Source organism: Cyanistes caeruleus, chromosome Z (assembly GCF_971803275.1).
Source record: "Cyanistes caeruleus chromosome Z, bCyaCae1.hap1.1, whole genome shotgun sequence".
Taxonomy (NCBI): Eukaryota; Metazoa; Chordata; class Aves; order Passeriformes; family Paridae; genus Cyanistes; species Cyanistes caeruleus.
Genome location: NC_141732.1, coordinates 73835697 through 73845089, shown reverse-complemented (window position 1 = coordinate 73845089; position 9393 = coordinate 73835697).

The window sequence follows — 9393 nt, the reverse complement described above, 5'->3', positions numbered from 1 at the left end:
CATCTCAAGCTGATAGATGTCTGAAAAAGTTTTCTATGGATGTTAGTTATCTTTCTGATTTGAGATTCTAACTAGCCTAGGTTATTCCTTAACTGATTGTTATGACAAAACTCTTTGAAGAACTTTCATGTGGATTTTTTTCACCCTATACAAACCTTTGTGTAATCTCTCCTTTACTCCTTTTTTGTATTAATCTGGGAGAGTTTATGTTTCATATGTCAAATAAATTTGGCATATGTTAGCATGGCATATTGTTAGCATGGCAACTCACAAAATAGAGAGTATTTGCAAAAATCAGGAAATATTTGTTTGGTAGCACATAGACAAGCTCCTTAGAAAATTCAGAAAAACCAGAAGGATATTAGGAAGAAAAAAAATAATGGAATTTTTAAAAATAAAGTGTCAAATCTTACTTCAAGGATTAATATTATTAAAAACAACTTTCATGCTCAAAGACTTTTATACACACAGCAAAGTTTGTCCAGTTTATTTGGAACAAAATTTTCACTTCTGCAAGACCCTGAATAACCTAAAACGGCATCTCACCTGTTGAAATTCATTTAGATAATTGCTCTACTTTAAAAAAGCAAAAATAGTTTTTCTAAGAACAGAAAATTCCACGTTGTTATAAACTGAAAATTTCAACAAATGAACACCACAAGGACACTGACTCATTGTAAGGACACAGAAGAACACAAACAGCCTGCTTCAGATCCAGACAAGTATAAAATAATTGCACTTTCTTTCTTATTTGGGTCTTTGAAAAGACGTGATGACAAAAAAAACTCTGAACTGAACATGTAAATGTGTCCTCTATCCTCGTCTGTCAGCACTCATCACACCCTCTCTGTAAACAACCTCAGCAAGACAAATAACTGAAATAAAAGAGTTTATCACATAGCACAATTGCCAGACTCAGCAAAGTTTTAGCAAAATGACATATCAGAGGCTTCTGTATTCTGGGTGGGGCAAAGCATTTAAAATGCTACCCACAAATCAGACTGTCACCTTTATAGATGTTAATGGATTTTTTTAAACATTCACATTAATTCAGCATATCCCTGTTAATCTCATGATTGGGACATTTTCCTCAAGATGAAACACAAACAAAATTTCAATGAGAAAGAAACCCAGCAGGATTTGGTTGTGCTTCAGCTAACTACTGAGGTCTCAAGACAAGTCTTTAGATGACTTCTTCTGAATAATAGGCTTAGAGGACTCCTTTGAATTCATAGAGCTTATTAATATCACCTGTGCTTGTCCCTTCAGCCTGTGAGTTTTATCCTTGACTTACCTATAAGCATTTGCCAACAAGGAAATGGTGAAGGTTCCTATCTACTGCTAATTTGGGTAAAAGGGTAAACTCACTTAGAGCTGTAATCCCTGCAAGGCCTTTCTGCAAAGGGGTTGCAGATAACACGAAACACACTTCACTGTCTGCTTGCTTTAACATCCTAAAAAAATACCTTTATCCCAGAAAACCCTGGGCAAAAACATGCAGGAAACCCTCTGGAGTGGAAAGCATATCTCCACAGACCACAGTTAAAAGACATCATGTTAGGAAAAATAAGGCAGTACATGTCAGTGGCCTGAGCGGTGCCCACACAGAGGTGGAAGCTGGAAGTTAAAGTGGGTCGATGAGTGGTTGCATTCCAGAAACAATGGCTGCCCCACTTCTAAACTGTGCCCTGAATTACCAAAGCCTTTTGGCACATCAGTCCAGGGTTTCAGAGACAAGAAGGTTTTAAAACTGCAAATGAACTGCAATTAATGGAGCTGGAATAGAACCAAAATAGCAAGACAAAAGAAAACCCCTGCCCTTGCACTGAAATTACAGGGAACCTGGATCCACCCAGGAGAGTGCAAGTGTCTCATCTCATCTGGATCATCCTCATTAAATCACTGTCCTCAAAACAGTTTCCAACTCCATCATCTCTTCCATTCTTTCTCCTACCTTTCAGTGAGACCTCTCAGAAGCATGGCCCCTCTAGAAAAGCTACACATACTGCACGACTTTATCCAGATCCCAAACATGTTCTGTGATTTTGTGATTCAGTCATCTCTCTAGCAAATACAGGTATTGTAGTGAGTAACCACGGCTTTTGCTTTCTTCAAGCCACCACAAGTATTTTTAGAGGAATCAGATCCTTGTCAAACAACAGCAGTAGCATCACAGCCAAGCTTCCTGGAATTACCTTTTGTCTTGCTACTACCAGCTAAAATTCAACATAGTGCAGATTACCTGAGGGGTGGATGACATTCAGGATGTTTGTCAGCATTGTGAAGAGTTAGGATCAAATCTGAGGCCACTGTATTTACCTCCCAGAATCAACATGCCAGGCTTGTGATGCAGAATGATAGAAAAATGGAGCTGGGGATGTCTGCCTAGCAATTCATAGATACCTGGGGCTGGATTAGTGGATTAGTATTGCTCAATGTATTTTTACTAATCCAGAAAAGGAAGTGAGCAGTTAGGTGACAACTCGTTCATTGCTCACACCCTTCTCAACTGTGTTTATGAATATATTAAATAGCAGTGACCATAAATTAACACCAGTTAGTTACACAATCGTAGGGAACTGGGATGCAAAGTGACCTGGAGAGAGCCAACAAGGGGTCAGCCCTAACCTTATGATTACAGACAGATATTTATCTAGCCTGTTCTTTGAGATTCCCATGCTGGGAATTACAAGCCTGCCCAGATCACACATTCCAGCACCTAGAGATCCCACTATCCCTAAGATTTCCTCCATTGTCATTGCTACAATGCACTTTCCTAACTTTCTACGCCCCCAACCAAGAGACCAGGTTCTTCCGTCTATTTTATGCATTTATAAGTTGGAATTGGGCTCCTTTCACTCTTCTTTGTGAAATAGGAGTGGTTCATTGTCTCTCACTTCAGTGTTCAGCCCTAAGTTTTTTTGCAAGGACAGACCTTTTTAGAGATGTTGTATCTGTAAACAGCTCTAAAACATAGAGAAACTTGTTTTTCTTATTCCCCTTTTCCAGACCATGTACAAATAGACCAGAAGACAATAGGCCACAGTCTGAAAAACTCCTGCTCTAGATCGTGGTCTCATCCACAGATCGTGTTCCCTAACCCTCCAGTCACTCCTGTTGCATTTCTTGGAACCCTCTCCAACAGGTACATAACCTTCCTGAAGGGCAGTGCCCACAGCTGGTCATATTACTGCCATGTAGACATGATCTGCACTAAAAAATCATTGGAGCTATTTCATGTGTCCTATAAACAATGCTGCTGTTTATACATCCCAAGGATGATTAAATTTTCCTTTCTCTTTTGCAGCACCATGACTCTGTTGACTTACGGTCAGCTGATAACTGCTCCAGCCACCTGTAAAGCCCTTTCTGTACAGCTTACAGCTGCTGCCTCCCCACATCTGCCTCTCCCTTGTTTGTACAAAGGACTATACCTGCATCCACACCAAAACCTGCGCCTTCCTCCTTGAGATATAACCCTTCTCTCCCATCAGAGCTAACAAATACAGTGAGCAAAGAGCTTACAGGGCTGGGCACATCACAGTGAGCAAGGAGGGACAGTATGTGGTCTGTAACACTGGAAAATAAAACTCCATATTGCCAACTGAAAAAGAAAATATTATAATTATTCAAAATAGTCTTAGTTCAGCCTCTGCTGAGAGACCTCTGACCACCACAGTTGTCAACTCACTGGCAACATCTCTTCCACCAGTGATCATCTACATTGATCATTTTTTAATTAAATCTCTGCTTCCAGCTGGGAACTTCTCCCAGCACCTTCTGGTTCTTTGTTGATGTTCTGCAAGACGCAGTGCAAACAGCACATAACAGTCTGGACAAATGAGAGATTGCAATGCTAGCACCACACAGCTCTGGTTACCATGGGTGAACAAGGAAGTTCAGGCAGGGATTCCCAGAACCAAAAGTGCGGATTTCCCAGTTCTGCTGGATTCTACCCAGCACAAGCTGTCTCCCCCACAAAGCCTCCTCCTGACACAGCACCTGCTTGCACATCGCACCTGTGGAGGGAAGTGAACCTGTGAGCTCCCAGCAAGCTGGAGCTTTAACATCTACCTGGGGCTTTACGCCTCAGCTGCCTGGCAGGTGAGATGGATAAAAGAGGTCATGGCATCTCTCAACAACAACGACCAGGAAACCCATCAGAGTGTTCCTGGCCTTTCATGTGCACCTTTGCCAAAGCTGAAATTCAAAAAATAGCAAGAAACAAGGGGATGGATGAAAGGGAACTCAGGAATTTTCTATAATATGTATCCTTTTCCTTTTTTCAAAAGGAAAAGTCTGGAGGGTTTTGACTTCATAACTTTACTCTGAAATGTCCTGTGGGCCAGAGGTGTGTGAGGTGTCTCATGTAGGGTAGCAGACCCTGCTCCCCAGGGAGGCCAGGACACCCCACCTGTACAGGTGGTGAGGACAAGACAAGCAGATCCATGAAAGATCTGATAACGCCCATCTCAAATGACAAATTTCCTCTTTAATTTCTCTTCATGCTAAAGAAAATTTTAGCAGGCATCAAGCACCTCAGCTCAGATCATGGATGAAGACTAAGGAAGGATCCATCAGGCTTTATGCCTGTCTGTCTCCCTTCATCTCAGGGTGTCCTAATCACTACAACTTCCCTTACTAATGAGACTTCAGCTGGCAGGATGAGAGAGTTGGGGCTGTTCAGTGTGGAGGAGAGAAGATTCTGGGGATACCCTATAACCCCAGTACCTAGAAGGGCTTCAATAGAGCTGGAGAGGAATTTTTTACAAGGATATGGAGAAATAAGATAAGGAAAAATGGGTATAAACTGACGTTTATACTCATCAGTATAAACTGATGTCAAGTTTAAATTTGATATTAAATTCTTGTCTGTAAGAGTGGTTGGGAAGTGGGACAAGTTGCCCAGATAAGCTGAGAATTGTCCATCCCTAGAAGTGTCCAAAGCCAGGCTAGGTGGGATGCCATGAACTGGTTCACTGTTGGCAGTGGCATTGGTATTAATCACTTGAATTTAAATATCAAATGGACCTTTGAGCAACCTGGTCTAGTGGAAGGTATCCCTTTAAGCTCTCTCCCAACCCAAACCATTCTATGATTTTATGACTGAGGAGTGAGTGCTTTGGCACCCAAGAGCCCTTCCCTGCTGTAGTTTATGCAGGACACTGTTCACACACCCGGCAGTGCAGTCAGCCTCCCCAGCCAGGTATCAGGTTCTCTTGCCATTGCAAAATACTTGTAGTTTAAAGGTAAACAAAAGAATGTAAAATCCTACATTTTTCCTTAAGCACAGCTTCTGTAGCATGAAAGAGCATGGCAAGGGCCCCAGGGCTCAGTGGGGTGTGTGGGGCAGCTATGCAACCCAAATCATGCCAGGCCACAGCCATGCTTGCACCACATCCCCAGCAGTTTCAGCAAGAACAACCCAACAGGAGGGGAGGAAGGCTGGAGAGGGTTGATGAGAGTGCCTGTGAGGCCCTGGGGTGCTGCACCACCCCTGTTTGACCATCCCCTGGGAGAACTCGTGCAGCAGCCACACACTGAGCCAGTAGTGAGAGGGCCAGAGCAAGAGGGCCCCACAGTGATATTTCTTTCTTTTGGCATCTGCAGTGGCTGTTTCCAGCCCATTAGCTTTTCTGTCACTGCCTAGGTGTGGACGATTCCAATCCTGGGGCACAGATGAGGCCCCATTGATGGATTAACCACCTCAATAGGCAACATGAATGGCAGGCATGAATTGTGCGCTCAGCTGCCAGGAGGAATTGGATTTTAATCTCATGCTGATATGGGTCATATCCTCAGCTCACAGCCTGAATCACATCCTCACCTCACATTCCTGACCCACCTTCTAGCACAATCCAGCCTCACTGGCAAAGAAATGGTGAGGGCTACTTCAAGCACACCAGATAGAGCAAAGGGGCAGCTGTGCCTGAAGTCCCATTACAACTGGTGGAATATGGGTGCAGCTAAGCTCCCTTTAAACCTGGCCCACAGAAGGAAAATCTTAAGCTCTGCCTTCTTCCTTTTTAAGGAATTTGGAGAGATCTTTCTGGAGATGGGCATGGATGAAGAGCTATCAAATCACAGCTGCATGCATTTGCTTTCCTGCCCCCCTGAAAACACAGGGCAGGCCTGGGAGAGGCCAGAAACAGCAAACCCATCCACACAACAGGAATCAGATCAGGTCCTTGATTTGGTGAGTGCCCTGCAAATAAATTACATAAGAAATCTCTGATTACATAAAGTGCATTGCACAATGCATTATATAAAACTCAGGTCATGGCTTAATCAACCATCACTCAGCTCTCTTACATCAAGAAAAATTAATCTGAGAAGCAGCAAGGAAAGGGGAGGAAGAGGAGGATGCTCTCCCTCTCTTGAGGAGGAGTATGGCCTGCACATGGCACACGTGCCCACTGAGCACGCCTCCACTCCCGAGCCAGCCTAAAAGGAGCAGCTACCAGCCAAACTTTAGCTTTTGGCTCAAAGGCCACCTGCAGAATACCTGAACAGCGGGGGAGATTTATGTATCACTCAGAAAACAGATCCATAATCACAACCACCTCACCATTAACCTTGTCTGGCTCTAATGGGATCGTCCAGAGGCACACGTAACCACTGTAATGCACCTTGGAGGGGAGAAATGAGAAACTCCTCGTGAATGTGTTGCTCAAAAAGGCCTGGTTTTCTTTTCTGATACTTTTTGATTTCAAATCAGCAGGAAATAGCCAAATGGAATGTTTCAGGGCTGAGAGTGATAGAGGAAGTTTCACACCAGCAGATGGAAACCAAAACAAACTGGGAATTCTGTGCTGAATCTAGTGCCAGTGGTGCCCCTAAGATACATAACAGAAGCCAAAGGTCTCAAGTCTCTGCCCTAACATACAGGTTTTTCCAAAAAAATAATTTGGGTTTCATAGTTTTTAAAGCCCAAAAATTACATTAAATTAGTCACTGCATTTCCAATCAATCCACCACAGGGCTGGGTGGTGGGACCTGCCCCTTCTCTTGGAAAACTTTGCTCTTAGAGAGCCCTGAGGCAACCTGAGGCTTTAATACAACTCTTTCAATCAGTTTCAACAGGTCTTGTACAGGTTTTTGAGCGTGCAAGTATTTCAGGGTAAGAAACATCTGCAAAAGTTCCCACCACATCTTGCAGAATCAGACTGAATCAGCAGGGACATCAGTGAAAATCATTTTATCTATAGCAGGTTTCAGTGATAATAGCATCCATTAAACAGCAAAAGCAATACATCTATAGGGAACATATGCTGAAAACAAATAGCGAGGTTTCAGGCGTGCTTTGAAGTAGCATGGAGTGGCCCAGAGGTGAAGAAGTGCTGAGAACTGCTTAGTCCATTGTGCCAGACAGGCAGAGAATTTTTGTGTACCAGGGGAGAGGCAGAAAGTTGCAAGAAGAGGAGAAAGGCCCTCTTTGATGGTTGATTTTGCAGCTGGGCTGTTTCATGGAAGGTGAAATTCTGAAAGGAGAGATGGGGATGCTGGAAACAACAAGGGCAGTGCAAAGAAATCCTCATGGAATATTTCTGAGCTTTGGAGTCAGATGTTTTCCAATAGTTCTTCCCATGAGGATAGCCATAAAGGAACCTAAGAGGAGATAGGATTTTGTTTTTTGTCACCTTTCCTTTTGGTCCCAGGAGCACCAGCTGTTGCCAGGGGAATACAAGAGGTGGGCCAATTGGACAACACACAGATGGAGAGGTGTTATACCTCCCTGTCACTTCCAAACACAGCTGTCAGCACATTTGGGGATGGAAAAAAGCAAAAAAACCACAAACCAGAACCTTGCCCTGTGTGATAAAATCCAAAGGGAAATCATGAGAGGTGAGAGGGGAGCCTGAACACATTCCCTGTGACCAGCCATTCCCAGGGAGGGAGTTCCCACCATCTCCTGCAGAAAGGAATGAGTCAAGGAGAAGTTACAACAGACACGACAGGGCATGCAGGTGTGCACATGGAGACAGCTTTCCTCCTTGGGTGATTGGAATGGGGAGCATAACTCAGGAGACTTCTCTTGCAGCCAACATCTCCATGGGTGAGGTCAAACAGGTCCTCAGGAGCCAAGGATTCTGCAGACAGATCAATGTGCTGAAGCCTGGATGTGGCATTAGGAGAAATTCAAACACTTGGAGCCTGCCCATGCCCAAAAGCCATTGCAGTAGCAATGGGTTTGGGTTGGAGGAAGAGGATAGGGAGTTGCTCCTAGCTACTCCTTCCACCCATCCTTCTTTTCTTCCAAAAATGGTGCTATCTAGGGGTTATTCAGTACACAAAGGCTCTCTGTGCCAAGGCTAGATTTCTGAGTCACTAGATGAAAAGCAAACCTATGCCACCAGGGAGATAATGCCTATAGTGCAAGAATGAGAGGGCTCTTGCACAAGGCACTGGGTTCCCGACAATCACTGCCCCACACCTGGCCAAAAGCTGTGGGCTTTAGTGCTCCACATAAAATACCCTGGGTAGACACACGATGCCAACCAGGACACTCAAGCTGGCTACACGTCCTGTTTGTCCAGCTGGGAAACTGGTTCTGCAGGGTGACCAGGGAAACCTGGCCCTGGCAATGCCTGCACCAGATCCTCCCTTTGTGTGAAACGGCGTTGAACAGGTGCCTCCACTCAGGCTTTCTCCAAAGAGTCTCTGCCACACACATACCTCTATCCCACATAAACTGTGTGTTCAGGGGATCCCAAATAATCCCCAGCACAAACAGACTTTGCACTGTGACCTGGGGACATAATCACTCACAGAATTCTCATTAAGATCAGGCTTTGCTGCTTGTATTAACACAAAGGCTCCATCAAAGCCAAGTGAAAGAAAACAGAATTTGACCAAAAGGTCTCCTAGCTGATCCTGGCAAACTTCAGTTCCAGTCAGGTGATACAGAATCATTTTTGATGCACAGGCTGACAGCTCACAAGGATTTTTGTCACTGTGGGTTGTAGCACAGGATTGCTCAGATGCAAAAGGGAGGTGAGACCCCCCGGCTGCAGAGGAGCCCTCCATGGGCCATGCAGCACCACAGAATTCCTGGGTCAGGGAATGGATGGGGATAAATACGTTTTGCACCAAAGAACAGGGCTCAGAGGAGAAATCTGCTTAATCTTAGGGACAAACCATGTGCCAAAGCCAAGTCACAGATAACACAAATGGCACGTTCCTGGCCAAGAAACAGCTGTGTTGATACAAGATAGGCACTGCACAGTTAGGGGTCCTGGCAGTGCACTGGCCTGTCAGGCAAACCCTTAAAGTTTTGTCAGGCCTCAGATACAATACAGGGGAGTCAGCCCTGACCTCCTTCAGCCCATGGTTTTCTCCAGAGGACACGGGGTTTCCATGCTCAAATTCCTTCTCTCCCCCAAGAAATGAGAC